The sequence below is a fragment of the Lepidochelys kempii genome, chromosome 7, assembly GCF_965140285.1.
Source record: "Lepidochelys kempii isolate rLepKem1 chromosome 7, rLepKem1.hap1, whole genome shotgun sequence".
In the NCBI taxonomy this organism is placed as follows: Eukaryota; Metazoa; Chordata; order Testudines; family Cheloniidae; genus Lepidochelys; species Lepidochelys kempii.
Window position 1 is genome coordinate 105,190,432 of NC_136386.1, and position 18,246 is coordinate 105,208,677.

General features: G+C 42.1%; 1 protein-coding gene across 1 annotated transcript in view; it reads left to right on the forward strand.

Moving 5' to 3' along the window:
* CHST15 (carbohydrate sulfotransferase 15) overlaps positions 1-17,982 on the forward strand; it is a 129,027-nt gene extending 111,045 nt beyond the window's left edge. Inside the window, exons 10-11 of the transcript XR_013636089.1 lie at positions 3,037-3,078; positions 17,926-17,982. The gene's annotated coding sequence lies outside the window, so the exon portion shown is untranslated. The remainder of the gene's footprint in view (positions 1-3,036; positions 3,079-17,925) is intronic.
* Positions 17,983-18,246: the final 264 nt, after the last annotated feature.

Genomic DNA, 18,246 nt, shown 5'->3' on the forward strand with positions numbered 1-18,246 from the left:
GCTCAAGGGGGGGGGCACAAAAATAAATTACAGGAAGCGATCTCTGGGCCACTAAAAAGGGTGCTCAGGCAGGCTACCTGCCTGCCATAGTCCCCCATCTAGTTCCCCTTCGTTTGACCCTTTGACCGCACTCCTGTCCCTGTTATTTCATTATTTGTCCCCTGTACTCATTTGCCTTCCAGGTCCTGTGGATCCCCCTCTTAGGCTGGAGGGGGATCCTTTAGCAGCATCCACTTCCTGGATCCCAATAGGATAGTCCCACGCTGCTCCTTGAATCAGCTGGCTGCTGGCACGTCTCTGTGGCCCCTGGCAAGTGCAGGGGAGGCTGCTGTGTGCACTGCCCCTGCCCCCAGCACCATCCCTGCAGCTTGTGGGCACAGGCAGCGTATGGAGACCAGCTGTCCCCCTCCCCCCAAGGGGCACACAGAGACGTGCCAGCAGCCAGACGCTTCCAGGAGCAGTGTGGGGCTATGGCGGGCAGGCAGGCAGCCTGACCCCTGCTGCACCGCCAGCCGGGAGCCATTTGTGGTAAGCGCCTCCCAGCCGGAGCCTGCACCTCGCACCCCCTCCTGCATCCCAACCCCTTACCCCAGCTCAGAATCCCCTCCTGCACCCAAACTCCACCCCCTCTCCTGCCCCAGACCCCACACCTCCTCCTGCAACCCAATCCCCTGCCTCAGCCCACTCCTGCACCAAACTCCCTCCCAGGAAAAAGACTTATTTTCCATGTAGATTGCAGAAATGGGTGGGGGGAAGCTTAGAGAGCACAGAACGTGCTCTAAGCACAATTTACTATTTCCTGAAGCTTACCAATTCCTTCCCCTTCCCCTTACATGGTACACTATGTGGCTACCTTTTGGTTATGCATAACAGACATGGAAAACCAAGGGTGAAAATGATGAAAGAGCATGTACAAACTACAAGAGCTTTCAGCCGGCTATTTGTTACCACAGCAACTGCTGCTTTGGTAACTCATCACATGGCACTTGTGGCATCTGAGAGCTACTGTACATGACACGTTTTTAAAGAAAAATACAGATGTGCTCTCAGAGAACACTGCTTCTTAGTGTCACAAAATAATATGGTTTAAGTCACATGTTCTCTTTAAATGAAATACATTTGGGGTGCTGCACACTTTGAAAAATATTCCCCTCTATGTTAAGAAAGGGGAAGCGTTGCATTTGAAGTTGGATGGGAAGGGGTTGGAGTCAGGGAGTCAGTGCTGTGATGTGACAATAGCTCCTATGGCATTTGGAAGAGCTATCTGCCCCTGATCAAAGCCCATTTAAAATCAACTGGGATCTTTCCATTGACTTCCGTGGCTTTGGATCAGGCCTTAATAACACACAGAAATGGTGACTCATGAGGATACTGCCTGTGTGAATTTCAGGTGTTGCCCACATATTTGCGTATGATTCTTCTCTGCCAAACCACCCTCTCCCCAACCCTCACCTCGCTTATACTGCAGTATCATCTAGGGATTAGAGCTAAAGACTAGTTCTCAAGATTTTCAAATTTTCTATTCCTGTGTCATGGATTTGACTTTGATATTGGGTAAATTACCTAACCTCTCTTTACCGTGAAAAAGGAATTAATACAATACCAACATGGTGAACCAGAGCGTGATTATGCGTCTTGGTGGTTGTTTTACTTCCCAAGCCAATATATCCTCTCTCAACTGTGCTCCACACCTTCCACAGCACAGCTCCAGTCTCCTCCAGCCGTGACAACCAGCATTGCTAGATTGCTGCAGAGGATCCTGTTCACTGAACTCTAAGCTAGGGGGACTCTCACAGCCTAGCTATTTGTGGCCTTGAAGAAGTTGTCTCACAATATATATTACCAAGGAAGCCAGTAAACAGGATTTGAAGGATGAGCTCCAGGGAAATGCAACTCTAAGGGATCAGACTTAAAACCTGTTGGTCAGTCCCCGTCATTGTGCAAAATGTTTGGATTTCCCCAGAGACCATCAGATAGTTGGGGTTACCTATATCCTGGGGTACTGTGAGTCCCAATTGATTATTGTTTGCAAAGAGTTGAGTGGTCAAAAGTTTTCAGATTTTGAAATTTCAAACAAATGATTTGTGGGGAAAAATTTAAAATATTTTATAACACTTTTTTTTTCGGTTTTGGTTTTTATCAGTTTGTACAGTAGTCAACATTTGCAATAATGTTGAGAATTATTTTTTAAAAATTCTCTCTAGTTTTCAACCTAACCTGTGAAATTCTGATATGGAAGGAGCATAAAAGGGGTCAGTGTTATTTATGCTCAAATAAATTTGTTAGTTTCTAAGGTGCCACAAGAACTCCTTGTTCTTTTTGCTGATACAGACTAACACGGCTACCACTCTGAAACCTGAAAAAATGCAGTACACATTGAAATACTTGACTTGAGAGTTAGAAATAATTATGGGCCTCCATAAAATCAAACCCTAAGCACTACCCAACGTTATATCAGCTATGCATAAAGAGGACACAGTGCAGAATAACTCTCCTGAAGTATATGGAATAACAGTGTAATTCTAAATAAAAGAGCAATAAAAAGATGCAACATATAACGTTTACAAAATAGCATAAAGGAGTGAAAATGAAGAAAGCAAGCTCATAAAAATGCACTTGAGCCAAATAAAAACTTGGAGTGGTAAGAGAAATTGATAGGTCAAAATTGCACTGAGGAAAATAAAACCAGGAGATGTAGCCAAAAAAAAAAAAAAAGAAGAAGAAGAAGAAAGAAGAAATCAGACAGAAATAAGAAAAAGAGTAAAGACCTATTTTTTGTAGGGGGGGAAGTGGGAAAAAGAAAAATGGAATTTTTGATAAGCTGAAATGGCTGCAAGAAAGAAGAAAAAACAAACTAACAAAAACCTTATAACATCAAACATGCCATATCTCTGGGTGTTGTAAATGGATGTAGTTGGAATGCCCTTAGTGGCACTGGTCCTACGTTTATAACATTTTAGTGAGGTGTATTGTGATTTATTATTTCAAGTGATTATTTGGGATTCTAACCTTGTATTAATAAAAATTTTCCTTTAGCTTGGGACACGTGGAATAGGAGCAGTTCATCAGAGGAAAAAGGTAATATTGACATTATTTATGTACATGGTCATGGTTCTCAGGGTTTATGTGACATCAATTTAGGAGAAAGGGTAACGGAACAAGGTTATTAAGTAAAGAATAATTATTGCCAACTAGTCAGTCATCCATCCTTATTCCGCAAAGCACTTAAGTGCATGATTAACCTTTGGCAAGTGCTTAAATCCCAGACTTTAGTGGGACTTGAGCACATACTTAAGGTTAAGCATATTCTTAAGGATTTTTCTGAATAGGGATAGACTTGATCACTATGGCCAACACCACCATCTGTCTGTCCCCTAGATCAGTAACCTGGGCATTATCTTTGACTTGGACTTCCCTCTAGATCCTCATTATGTCTACATTTTGCAGATTCTTTCGGCATAAAATCTTTAAGAGACACCCATTCTGTCTATCCGTACAGTTAAAACTCTTATCCAAGCTCTCATCCTCTTGCATCTATGTTATCATAAATATCCTTCTTTCTGGCCTTGACAAATGCAATTTTCCCCATTCAGGTCCATTGAGAAAGCTATTGCAAAGATCACTTTCCTAACCCATCACTTTGATCATGCTACCTCTCTCTTTGAAACCCTCCAGGGGCTCCCCGCTGTCTATTGAATAAAATATAAGCTGCTTGCATTCATTTTCAAGGCCCTTGATGGTTAATCCCCACCCTATCTATCATCTCTCATTCGTGATTGAGCTGTCAGTGCTCACTTCTGATCATTTGTTAAATTTCATACAAGTACCTTTGTGCTTTCTCCCATGCTGCCCAACAGCTTGAGAGATGCTCACTCTGGACATCGGCAAAACTGCCTCATTATTCACCTTCAAATCCCTCCTCAAAACTCTCCTTTGCTGGGATGCCAGAACAAACTTGACAGCGGTTAAGCTGTTGGTACACGGATACCACTGCCTATCATACTCAGCAGTTTGTTCTCATCGCTCACAGTCTGTCAGTCTGTTGTCTCCTGTTTTATACGTAGATTGTAAATTCCTTGGGGCAGGGACTGTCAATTTGTTCTGCGTTTGTACAGTGCCTAGCACAATGGAGTCTTGGGCCATGACTAGGGCTCCTAGTTCCTTTGGTAATACAAATAAATATTGATAATAGAATAACTTAAGGATGAATTGGGTCCTCAGTCTCAATGTGAACATGGCCCTGGAGGTTTCATTTTAGACCCCCAGAGAATATCAAAACCATTCTGCAGTTCATTGCACAGAACCACTGTCATTCTCTACTGCAGAAATGCCCCAGAAATAACTACCAAACAGTTTTCCCAACTCCACATATTCAAAAACCATGAGTCCGGCTCACAAAAAAAAATCATGATATTGGCTTTAAAATCATGAGATTATGTAAAAATAATAAATTTGGTGTTATTTTTATTTGCCTTCTGCTTTTTGAGCCTTTAGGGTGCACTGGGGTCACATTATGAAGCTTTCTCCAAAGCCATGAGGGCTAGAAACTTACTTTTTCTTTAAGAATGAAGACTGAAATCATCACATATCCACTTGACTTCAGGAGCTGGGGCTTTAAGGAAAACAATAATTATAATGAGATTTATGACAAAATCATAAGAGTTGGCCACACAATACCAAAGGAGGTGCAGGTCTGGAATGAGGCATGATAGAAAGGGGTCCCTAGAAATTCTTGCACACAGTCTAACTGCATTACAGCTGCTTCCAGCAAGTGCTTTCATGTCCTTACTTTAATAAGCACTGTATACATTCAAGTTGGGAAAAGAACAAATTATGAAGAGTTAGAAAGTTCTGATCTGTATTCTCTGTGGGAAAACACAATTAAGGGATATTCTGTAGTATTAAGAATTCTGGAGAGAGGCTAAATCTACATATGAATTTAAGAAGAGGAAAGAGTGGGTGTTAGAGATATTCTGTGTGACTGTTACACAAGTTATTTAATATATAGTTTAAAACTATCAAGGACAGTGTCAGCTAGACAAGTCACTATTATAAATCATTGTAAAGAGCCTGACAAATATTTGGGTAACAAATATTGCAGGGGTAAAGCTATTAACTCAAAGAATAGGCCATGGCCTCTCTCTCGTATTTCTGTATTACCATTTATGATGAAGAGACAAGGTGGGTCAGGTAATATCTTTTATTGGACCAACTTCTTTTGATGGAAGGGACAAGACTTTGGGCTGCACAGAGCTCTTCTACAGGTCTGGGGAAGGAAATCAGCGTGTCTGAGCTAAATACAAGTTGGAACAAATTGTTAAGCATAAATCACTTTGTTGAAGTGGGCAACTGAGGATTATAATTTAGATGATTATGCATAAGGAGTTGAAACATTGTAGGAAACCATTTAAAATGAAGTAAGCAATTAAGAGTCAAGCAGTGGGGTGAGTTACAAATTGTTATAATGAGAAATTAAACCAGTGTTCCTGTTAAGTCCATGGTTTTTGGTGTCTAGAAGAGTTATGAATTTAAGTTCCTGGCTTGTATTTTGAAGGTGTTGTGCTGGTTTCCTTTGAGGACGAGTATTGAACAATCAAATACGAAGTGATCACTTTGTGAAAAATGTTTACCCACAAATGATATGGTGTCTTTTATAATTTTTCTGAGTGAGTTCATTCAAGGATGTAGTGATTGTTTGGTTTCACCCACACAGTTGTTATTGGGGCATTTGATGCACTGCATGAGGTATGCTACATGGTCTGATAGGTATGTGTAAGAACCATGAATCTTGAAAGGTGTGTCGTGGGGGGTGTTGATCATTGTAGCAGTGGAGATTGTCTACAGGTTTTGCATCTGCTTTTCTGGTGGGGTCTGGTGCTGCTTTGAGTTGGAGTGTCCTGGTCTGTGGGGAACTTGCTTTGGATGATGGGCTTAGTGAGATTCAGGGTTTGTTTGAAGGCCAGAAGAGGGGAGTTGGGAAAGATTTATTTCAGGATGCTTGTATCCTGGGGCCAACACAGCTGCAACAACATTGGAGGAGATATTTACTGAATGACAGTGTTTGGCATTGGTGGTGATGGTGGACACTTCATTGAGATTACATGAAAGATCCCCGTGAAGGCGTATAATGTGGCAGATCTTATGGTGGTTGAAAGTGCTAGCCACAGTGTTCCTGCCAGAGGAGACAGGACACAGAATTCCATGACATGATGACAAAAACACCTGGTCCCTCTCTGCACTAGTACTCATGCTGTTCTTAGCACCCTGCAGCTCCACAGCTACTGGAAAACCAGGTGTGAAATGTTGCCATGTAGCTGGACTCCTTGAGACGTCAGAAGCCATTATAGGAGTGCAGTTGTCCAGCTCAGGGAGCATAGCCAGTTAGCCAACCAGTTTGTAAGCAAGCTTCCATCAAGCTAGTTGGAGCACAGGGCGCACTGTTACAGAAGACCAGTAGTTACAGCTGGTAGCGAGTTTCTTGACAAACCATTTTTTCATTGGAAAATGCCGATTTATCAAAATCAAAACTTTTTCCAGGAATGTGCCAGTTTTTACGAAACTTTGTCAGGAAAGAATTCTCAGGCACAGGATGGAACGTCTGGTCAAAAACAGAGAGAGACCAGAATAGCCAGTAGCCTGCTGGTAAATAAGCATCTACTGTGAACCTCAGAGAGTTATGAACACCAGAATTACAAACTGACCGGTCAACCACATACCTCATTTGGAACCAGAAGTATGCAATCAGGAAGCAGCAGGGACACACACACACAAAAGCAAATATAGTACAGTACTGTCTTAAATGTAAACTACTAAAAAAAGGGAAAGTTTATAAAAAAGATTTGACAAGGTAAGGAAACTGCTTCTGTGAGTGTTTCATTTAAATGAAGATTCTTAAAAGCAGCATTCTTCTTTTGCATAGTAAAGTTTCAAAGCTGTAGTAAGTCAATGTTCAGTTGTAAACTTTTGAAAGAACAACCATAACGTTTTGTTCAGAGTTATGAACATTTCAGAATAATGAAAAACCTCCATTCCCGAAGTGTTTGTAACTCTGAGATTCTACTGTACTTTATTTGTCCAGGAACAGCCAGAGAGAGAGAAGCATCCCCCCTGCCTGACAGGAGTATGTGGATCACCTTTTGGTGACTTGCCTTAGCTCTCAGACATAGAGAACATAATTTGTCTTATATATTCATAACTGCTCGCTCATGTTTATATGTACATTTCACAATGATTATGAGGACCAGTGTGACACAGGCTTTCAGTACAGACCTTATATGACATCCTTTGGTGAACTAGTATGTAGATGCAAGACCCAGGGGATCCCTGTCACCCTTTCACTGCCCTGCTTTGCCCTCTGGTGCCAAGAGGTCTTTGGGTCACAGTTCCCTAACCACCAGACTATTGGCTATTATGGAGTGGGTGCTTTCTCAGTCTTCCCTGGTGGAGCTATTCCACTTTGTATAAATAAATGTTCATTGGAGCAGGAACTTGACCCTAGGTCTCCTACATCCTAAATGAGTGACCTACCCACTGGGCTATAGAGTCAGTCATCCTAGCTCTTTGGCCCAATGAATATTTAATGGAGTGCATGACCAATGGGTTGCTGGCTATTCTGTGTGTGTGTGTGTGTGCGTGCGCGTGTTGGTGGAGAACTTTGGAAGGTGTTGGCTTTGTCTTGATGTGCAATGGGAAAATTGTTGAAATCTTGAAAAGTTTTGTGGGATGGGAAAACTATTTCTCTCCCAGCTCTACCAGCAGCGAGTGCTGCTGCTGCTGTCCATCTTGAGCCATTCTGCCCAGCACCAGAAGGATGGTTTTGTCCTGTGACTGTTGTAGGGTTGGTACCACCCTACTCCACATGGAAGGGCTAGATTGTATGACCTTACTCAGATTGGCATTGTTTTATGGTCCATGCCGGTAGTTTTTTCAGGTGACTCTCTGTCCTGACTCATAGATAGAGACATTTCAGTGATGTAGCTGTTCAAGAGAAGCAGGTTCTGATTGGGGGAAGTTGGAACACTGTGGATTTTCAGATGCCAAAAAGAAGGTTTTAATTTTTATTTTAAAGGCTATCCTCACAATTTTGGATTTCCCAATTTGAAGCTGTTGATGGAAATGATGGGATGCTGGGCCTGGAGGCGGAAATTACAAAAATGTAATTTCTAACAGCCTGCTGCATCTTACAGGGCCTTTCAAAGCAATGTTCTTAATTGACAGCAAGGATGGTCAATGATCCATCTCCCCTATGCACACAAATATAGCTTAGAGTTTTAAAACTTCTGGTACCTTTACAGTATCATTGAGGACTTGTGTAGGATTAACAAAACAAAGTACCACAAAAGGGCAGGATACACCTGGAAATTTAGCAGTATCAGAAATGACTCATTAATGGAAGAACTAGAGAAAGTTCAGCACAGGCTAATACCAGAGTGATGCTGCTGCTGGTGGATTTCATTGGGTCCCTTTCTGATGGAAGGAATGTGAGGGAAAGGAATGGCATTTGGAAAGTTACTTTACTATGAGTTCATGGCTAATCAAACTGAACTGGTCATAACCTGACATGGAAGTATGCATGGGAGAAGAAATCTCTGGGAAGATTCCATCATGGAATTTGCCTTGAGTCATTTCTTCTGGAGAGGGTTGAGGATGGGTTCTGCTCCTCCCTTCTAAAAAATGAGCAGTGGTTCTGTTGCACATTACAGGGGCTTTCCCCACTGTCTCCAAGACCCCATGTAGCTCTCCTTGGCACCCTAAGAGCATAGTTCCAGTGGCACTGAACTTCTAGTCCTTCCCCCAGCTGCCACCATGCAGGACACACACACCTCTGTAAAGGTTTCCCCAGTGCAGAGGACTGTGGTGGATCTTTTAATGAACCCCCAAGCAGCACTGAATCTCTGCTGACTTTTCTGAGGGCCTTGGGAATGCATGTTCTATTATCATAGAATCATAGACTATTAGGATTGGAAGGGACCTCAGGAGGTCATCCAGTCCAACCCCCTGCTCAAAGCAGGACCAATCCCCAACTAAATCATGCCAGCCAGAGCTTTGTCAAGCCTGACCTTAAAAATGTCTAGGAAGGAGATTCCACCACCTCCCTAGGTAACGCATTCCAGTGTTTCAACACCCTCCTAGTGAAAAAGTTTTTCCTAATATCCAACCTAAACCTCCCCCACTGCAACTTGAGACCATTACTCTTTGTTGTGTCATCAGCTACCACTGAGAACAGTCTAGATCCATCCTCTTTGGAACCCCCTTTCAGGTAGTTGAAAGCAGCTATCAAATCCCCCCTCATTCTTCTCTTCCGCAGACTAAACAATCCCAGTTCCCTCAGCCTCTCCTCATAAGTCATGTGTTCCAGTCCCCTAATCATTTCTGTTGCCCTCCGCTGGACTCTTTCCAATTTTTCCACATCCTTCTTGTACTGTGGGGCCCCAAACTGGACACAGTACTCCAGATGAGGCCTCACCAGTGTCGAATAGAGGGGAACGATCACGTTCCTCGATCTGCTGGCAATGCCCCTACTTATACATCCCAAAATGCCATTGGCTGCCTTGGCAACAACGGCACACTGTTGACTCATATCCAGCTTCTCGTCCACTGTAATCCCTAGGTCCTTTTCTGCAGAACTGCTGCCTAGCCATTCGGTCCCTAGTCTGTAGCAGTGCATAGGATTCTTCCATCCTAAGTGCAGGACTCTGCACTTGTCCTTGTTGAACCTCATCAGATTTCTTTTGGCCCAATCTTCTAATTTGTCTCGGGCCCTCTGTATCCTATCCCTACCCTCCAGCGTATCTACCTCTCCTCCCAGTTTAGTGTCATCTGCAAACTTGCTGAGGGTGCAATCCACACCATCCTCCAGATCATTAATGAAGATATTGAACAAAACCAGCCCGAGGACCGACCCTTGGGGCACTCCATTTGATACCGGCTGTCAACTAGCCATGGAGCCATTGATCACTACCCGTTGAGCCCGACAATCTAGCCAACTTTCTACCCACCTTATAGTCCATTCATCCAGCCCATACTTCTTTAACTTGCTGGCAAGAATACTGTGGGAGACAGTGTCAAAAGCTTTGCTAAAGTCAGGAACAACACGTCCACAGAACCAGTTATCTCATCATAGCAAGCAATTAGATTAGTCAGGCATGACTTGCCCTTGGTGAATCCATGCTGACTGTTCCTGATCACTTTCCTCTCCTCTAAGTGCTTCAGAATTGATTCCTTGAGTACCTGCTCCATGATTTTTCTAGGGACTGAGGTGAGGCTGACTGGCCTGTAGTTCCCAGGATCCTCCTCCTTCCCTTTTTTTAAAGATGGGCACTACATTAGCCTTTTTCCAGTCATCCGGGACTTCCCCCGATCGCCATGAGTTTTCAAAGATAATGGACAATGGCTCTGCAATCACATCCGCCAACTCCTTTAGCACTCTCGGATGCAGCGCATCTGGCCCCATGGACTTGTGCTCGTCCAGCATTTCTAAATAGTCCCGAACCACTTCTTTCTCCACAGAGGGCTGGTCATCTCCTCCCCATGCTGTGCTGCCCAGTGCAGTAGTCTGGGAGCTGACCTTGTTCATGAAGACAGAGGCAAAAAAAGCATTGAGTACATTAGCTTTTTCCACATCCTCTGTCACTAGGTTGCCTCCCTCATTCAGTAAGGGGCCCACACTTTCCATGACTTTCTTCTTGTTGCTAACATACCTGAAGAAACCCTTCTTGTTACTCTTAACATCTCTTGCTAGCTGCAACTCCAGGTGTGATTTGGCCTTCCTGATTTCACTCCTGCATGCCCGAGCAATATTTTTATACTCATCCCTGGTCATTTGTCCAATCTTCCACTTCTTGTAAACTTCTTTTTTGTGTTTAAGATCATCAAGGATTTCACTGTTAAGCCAAGCTGGTCGCCTGCCATATTTACTATTCTTTCTACACATCGGGATGGTTTGTCCCTGTAACCTCAAGAAGGATTCTTTAAAATACAGCCAGCTCTGCTGGACTCCTTTCCCCCTTATGTTATTCTCCCAGGGGATCCTGCCCATCAGTTCCCTGAGGGAGTCAAAGTCTGCTTTTCTGAAGTCCAGTTGCCCACCCCAGCCTTCCACTTTATGCCCCACCCATTCCTCCGTCACACTGTTAGCTCTGTGACATCCTGGGAAAGGGAATGGTGCTATAGGGGACTCTCTTCCCCACCAAATATATTCTGTGTGGAAAAATGGGATCCTTGGATAGCGGCGGGGAGGGGGATTCTCCATGAGGGTAATGTTGGAAGACAACCTGGGCCACAAAAATGAGATGAGAGTGTTGTGAATTCACATTCTTTTGGTTTTGACTGAAAGCCCCAAAGGAAAGCATGAGGGGCAACTTCAGTTACATTTATTACTTTCCTTTCCTCGACTTGAAGATTCAATTTCACGAACATAAAAAGTTCCTTGGGAGAGTTGTGGAAAAGACAAAAACAAAAGAACTTGAACAGCATTAGTCTCTGGGTTTTTAGTGTAAGGCCTGAGAGACTTGACCTAGTATTGACTGTATCCAAACATAGATATTTACATTAGCTATGATTTTTCCCCTGTTTCTCTCATACATAACACACACACTCGTCGATCACTTGAAAGGCAAATTGATATACAGAGCAACAGCCACATGCTGGCCATTCAACTACACCAGTATAAATTAAACATAACTCCAATCCAGTGCACTGAAGAATCTGGCCCCAAATCTGTACACAATAAATTACAGTATTTAGATGGCACTAAGTGACAACTTCATTTTCCTATGATGCCAGGCAATATTGGAGGCAAACCTAAATCTGACAGCCTTACTTCTGTCAGTTTATTATTCAGATGCATTATTTATATATCGCACAGCATCGTATAACAGAAAAAAGACATACTCATCATCCCTACTGACACATCTGTTATATATATCTACTTCACAGATGCATTTATTCTGTAACACATTGGTGTTTATATAAAGCCATCAGCTTATGACTTTACAGAATTATTTAAAGGTATTTAAAATTTTTATTTTCCAGCAAAGTCATATACCAAATGTGTCTGGTATTAAGGTCCCAAACATATTTTGGCTTTACATTTGTACATTAAAATAAGAAATGATTGTTTATCTTTTGCAGGTTTCAGTTTTACCATGCCGCAGAAGTAAATACACTTTAAAAACCAACTTAAATAATTCCCCAAAAGACACTTAAGGTCCCCATCCTTGCATAGGCATGTACCAGGAAAGATTTGGTTAGCGCTGTGTATCACAGAACAGGATCGTTCCCCAAGCTTTTATTCCAAACACAAAGCTAAGTAGCCATGCTGTCTACAAGGATAATTATAACTCTTATTATGGCAGCTCTGGAAGTTTGATTGTATGTTAAATGTACCCCTTAGTGTCACTAGATGGCAGTCCTGAGCAGTTTAACTTTGGTTTAAGGACAATATAACTTTTGTAATGATTTATGATTATTGTATTTGTGATGGAATGTTTTCATGTGCTTGCATTCATCTGAAATGTTTTTAAAAGGTCTTTATTCTTATGAATATAGAAGTCTGTATTACTTAAGCAGAAATTAACATACCTGTAAGGGAGCATTTTTATGTAAGCTGAGGTGGGGGCTGAAAGAAACACAACATGAACTAAGAAGGGTGTTTGAAAGAGAACAACTCAGCAATCAATCAAAATCAGAAGCTTCTGCATCCAGAAGACTCTGAGCATTAAGAATTTGGGTGTGATAAAACTTTTAGGAGACAGGAGCTGTAGGAGGCAGGAAGTTTACGGTTTTAGTAGTGAGGTTCAGGAACTTGAAGGAGTAGAAGATTTAAGATCCAGACCCATGAAAGGGCCAGATACAGCTCTAGTATGCAGCAGAGGCCACTTTGTTCCAGTGGGATTCCACCAGCACGCTGGAATAGTTTGGCTGTGTTGTAAAGAGAACTGAAAAATTCTTCATTCGAAAAATATGGGCTGCTGCTTGTCCTCACTTGGCTTCAGGGAATTAAGAAATGATCCTGGGTTGAGACTCAGAGATTAGAATGGTTGAAACTGTAAGTGTGCCAACCAGGGGCATTTATATGGTATCCCCACAAGACCTGCTATAGTCCAAGGTAAATTAGCTTCGATCTAAAGCTATGTCGCTTTAACTGATGATTTTTAATTTAAACTATTTTATAATATATAATAGTGAAGCTGACGGTGTCCCCAGTGGTGAATGCCGAGTGCTTGAAAATGTGGCCCTGAGCTCTATTGAACATGTGGTGCTATATGCACATGTTTTTGTTTAAATTTTCTTAATTTTTATTAAGTGCCTTGTTAGATCAGAGATTTGCTCCAGCGAATCAACTGTGTAGGCAGTAGCCAGTAACTAACGCAGGGGAAAGAGGGTCTTGCAGCTGACACACTACATTAGGACTCAGGAGAGGGAGGTTCAATTCCTGCTTCTGTCACACACTTCCTATGGGATCTTGGGCATGCCAGGAATTCTCTCTGTGCCCTGGTTCCCCATCTGCAGAGACAATAAAAGTTCCCTCCCACACATGGGGTGTTGTGAGGCAGAATTCATGACCATTTTTCAGGTGTTGAGATTCTGCTCTAATAGGGGGCTGTACAAGCACAAAGTCAGATGCCTCAGAGAAAAGCAAAGTCTGCTTTCAGAGAGCCTAGCCTAGCTTTGTAAGGCCTGTGGTATGGGGTAATGTCGGGAGAAATTTTACTGCTGCAAATGACCAGCTTGTTTCCTGCTGGATCAATGGACTTAAAACCAACAATATTGCAGTGTAATATGACGAACAGAAAAACCCTTTAAACTATGCAACTTGAAAAATATATTCAAGCTGGGCTTCAAATACTTCACCATGTCCTTTTAAAATTAGACTTTTTCACACAGTAGGGGTACAACAGTATAACAATCTGAAAGCAGCCAGCTACTGTGTGTCTTTGAAGCTAAGGGTAATGAAACCATTTTGGCTGCTTTATCAAATTTCTGTCCAGAGAAGATAAACATACTTTTCTTTTCTTAACTGTCATTTTACACACAGTTTTTCCCTCTCCCAAAGGAGTCATGTGGTTGATAGACATGCAATTGAGCCTAGTTTCTTACTGAATATTTTTTATTATATATCCATTATTTATCTTGTATGGAATAATTGCAAACAGAATCATAGACTATCAGAGTTGGAAGGGACCTTAGGAGGTCATCTAGTCCAACCCCCTGCTCAAAGCAGGACCAATCCCCAATTTTTGCCCCAGATCTCTAAATGGCCCCCTCAAGGATTGAACTCACAATCCTGGGTTTAGCAGGCCAATGCTCAAACCACTGAGCTATCCCTCCCCTCCGAAGATATGAGTCTTCTGTACTAATGCTTCAAACAGTCAGAAAGCAGTAACAGTACTCAACGCAATGGAGCAATGTCCATAGCAGATATCAACTTCCCTGCTTTCAGGGCTTAGAATGTTTCAATTAACAGCACAGGTTACCAGTGCAGTACCTCACATTTTCCCTAGAGCATGTCAGCAAGATTAACAAAGGCCTATGAACTTTCTTTTGTGTGCTATTGCTCTTTTAGGAGGCCTTGTTTAACTTCTGTTTGGTACTATGTCTATGGGAGTATCTAACGAGCAAAATTTCTAATTTATTTAGGCTGTATAGAATTTATTGTTAGTCTAAGGTATTTCAACTACAAAGAAAGTATTGTATTTTATTAATTTGCACTTAGTCCCATTTTGCCGTTATACTTTTGTCCCAGTTTTCCTCAAAGTGACTGAAACCTGGACGAGTTCTATAGATTTTCATTTCTGCAGCCCACCTGAGTCCACCATGATAAGCAGACTTTTGTTCCTTGTGATCTTCAAAGCATCTTTCACACTAGCCTTGTTTTAATGAGCAGAACTGATACAGATAACAAAGCATCAGGTTTGCAGGTTAGACTGATGTAGGTGCATGTGGAAGCTACATCTGAAATGAATAAATCATCATGAATAATCTTCGCAGTTGGGCTCAGAGTTTCCTTTGCTTTCCTTATATTTAGTTATTTATAGAGTCTAGATGACCACAGTAAGTCCTCATGCTTTGTGCACAGAGGGTTATTGTAATTTTTTGCTCACTTTCACCCTAATATGACATCTCAGCCTATGTTTTCAAAAGGTTAGCTTCCAGAACTAGTTGTGAAATTTTGCCCAAAGATAAGTCCTTTTATTTGTTAAAGAATTTTTAAATTTAGAATTTTTCTACTAGTTTTAATAGCCTTTCTTTTGTAACCACGATTTCAACCCGTACTTTTTGCCACCCACAAAATTTACAAACACAAGTATTAGCTAAATACGTAGTGTACTTCTCTATTTAATGCTTAGGGTTTGTGCTTGGAATTCATTTGCATGCACACACACACACACACACACACGTAGCAACAAAATTAGGGGGTTGCGAAACGTTTTCTTGAAATGGAGGCTGCCAATGGTGACTTTAGTGAAACCCAGCTGAAAATTTAGCTTTTCATGACTGTAGGAGATTCTTAATGTCCGATTTAGCTGTGCGATTTCCTGTGGGTGCAATCAATATTTACCCCTCTGTTCATCATGCGTATCAGTCACTACATCTATATGTTTTATTTATAAGATATATAAGAATAATTATTATTGTAGTGCGTAGAGGTCAAGATTGGATCCCTAGTATACCAGGTACTGTACATACGCATAGGAGGACAATCCCTCTCCCAAAGAAGTTACAGTCTGAATATACAAGACAGAGGATGGGGATATTAACATATCCCCATGATATACAGGGAAAATTAGTCACCAAGGGATTAAATGACTTGCCCAAATTCACACAGGAACTCCATAGTGGAGTCAGGCTTTGAACACATCTCTCCTAAGTCCAAACTGAGTGCTCCACCATAAGAACATTATTCCACTATATAATGAGTCACTTCCGTGAAGCTCCATGTAAATCATACAAGCATAGAAAGGTAGGGATAGAAGGTGTTCTCTCTGGACCCAGTAGAGAAGGTGATTCAGACACAGAGGAGCTCATTTAAGCACAGCTACCTGCTGTGGAAATGTTAATTGTTCACAATTGAAGCCAGCAGGAAACTGATGCATTTCACTGGGGAGGGGAAGAGTGCTCAAACATTTAAAGGTACAGGACATCACGAGGGGACCTTAAGAAGTAATCAAGTCTAGCCCCCTCTACTGAGGCAGGAGCACGTAAACCTGAACCATCCCTGTCAGATGTTTGTCCAACCCAGTCTCCAGTGATGGGGATTCCACAACCTCCCTTGGAAATCTAGTCCAATGCTTAACTATCCTTATAGTTAGAAAGTTTTGCCTAATATCTTACCTAAATCTCCCTTGCTGTGATTAAACCCATTACTTCTTGTTCTACCTTCAGTGGACCTCAAGAACCATTGATCACCCTCTTCTTTCTAACAGCTCTATTTGAAGCCTGGCATCAGGTCCTACCTCAGTCTTTTTTTTCTCAAGACTAAATATATCCAGGGGTTTTTTTTTAAACATTTCCTCATAGATCAGGTTTTTCTAAACTTTTTTTAATTCTGTTGCTCGCTTCTAGACTCTTTCCAATTTGTCCACATCTTTGCTAAAGGGTGGAACCCAAAACTGGACCCAGTACTCCAGCTGAGGCCTTACTAGTGCCAAGTAGCATGGGACAGTTAGTTCCCATATCTTACATGGAAAAATTCCTGCTAATACACCCCAGAGTGATATTAGCCTTTTTCACAACTGCCTGACATTGTTGACTCTCATTCAATTTGTGATCCACTATAACCACAGATGCTTTTCAGAAGTAAAACCACTTAGCTAGTTATTCCCCATCCTGTAGTTGTACATTTGTTTTTTCCTTCCTAAGTGAAATACTTTGAACTTATCTTTTATTGAATTGCATCATGTTGCATTCAGACTGATTCTACAACTTGTCAAGATTATTCTGAATTTTAATCCTGTCCTCCAAAGTGCTGTTCTCCTAGGTTGGTGTTATCCACAAATTTTATAAGCATACTTGCCACTTCATCCAAGTCATTAGTGAAAATATCTAATAGTGCCAGGCCCAGAACTGACCCCTGTGGGATGCCACTAGTTACATCCCCCCAGTTTGACAGTGAACCACTGATAATTACATTTTCAACCAGTTGTGCACCCACCTTACAGAAATTTCATCTCGACTGCATTTCCCACATTTGCTTATGAGACTGTCACAAGAGACTGTGTAAAAAGCCATACTAAAATCAAGATATATCATGTCTACAGATTTCCCTCATCCACTAGGCCAGTAACTCGGTCAAAGAAGGAAATTAGGTTGGTTTGGCATGATTTGTTCTTGACACATCCATGTGTAACCCAGTGTGTGGTGTTTTGCCCCATCTAGTAGCACCGAGACCACTCATGCCTAGTCTACATTGCGGGGGGCGGGTGGGGGGTTGGATCTAAGTTACAGAACTTCAACTACGTGAATGATGTAGCTGAAGTCGACGTACTTAGATTGACTTACCACGGTGTCTTCACTATGGTGAGTCGACCGCTGCCGCTCCCCCGTTGACTCTGCCTGCGCCTCTCGCTGAGCTGGAGTACAGGAGTCGACGGAAGAGAGCTCGGGGGTTGATTTATCGTGTCTAGACTAGACGCAATAAATCGATCCCCACTGGATCGATTGCTGCCCACTGATCCTGCAGGTAGTGTAGACATACCCTTAGAGAGAGTTAAGTAAGTCTGCTCTACAGCCCTAGCTAACAGCTAGTTAGCTTTTAGTTCATGCTGTAGAGGCTCATGCGCGAAGCTTCAGAGGTGTCCGGTTCGATCCCGCCAATGACCAGGGTCTGTTGGCATTACACATGCTGTCTATTCCTTGTAGCCCTGTTATCCTCTAGGTGCTTACAAACTGATTGATTAATAATTTGTTCCGGTATCTTTCCAGGAATCAAAGTTAGGCTGACTGGTCTATAATTCCTGGTGTCCTCTTTGTTCCCCCCTTTAAAGGTAGGTACTATGTTTGCTCTTCTCCAGTCCTCTGGGACCTTACTCTTCCTCCAGTAGTTCTTAAAGATAATTGCAAATGGTTCTGAGATTGCTTCAGCTAGATCCTTTTGTACCCTAGGATGAATTTCATCAAGTCCTGCCAACTTGAGTACATCTAACTTATTTAAATATTCTTTAAGCTGTTCTTTCCCTATTTTGGCTTGCATTCCTACCCCTTGCTGTTAATATTAGCTGTGCTGAGTATGTAGAAAATTAAATA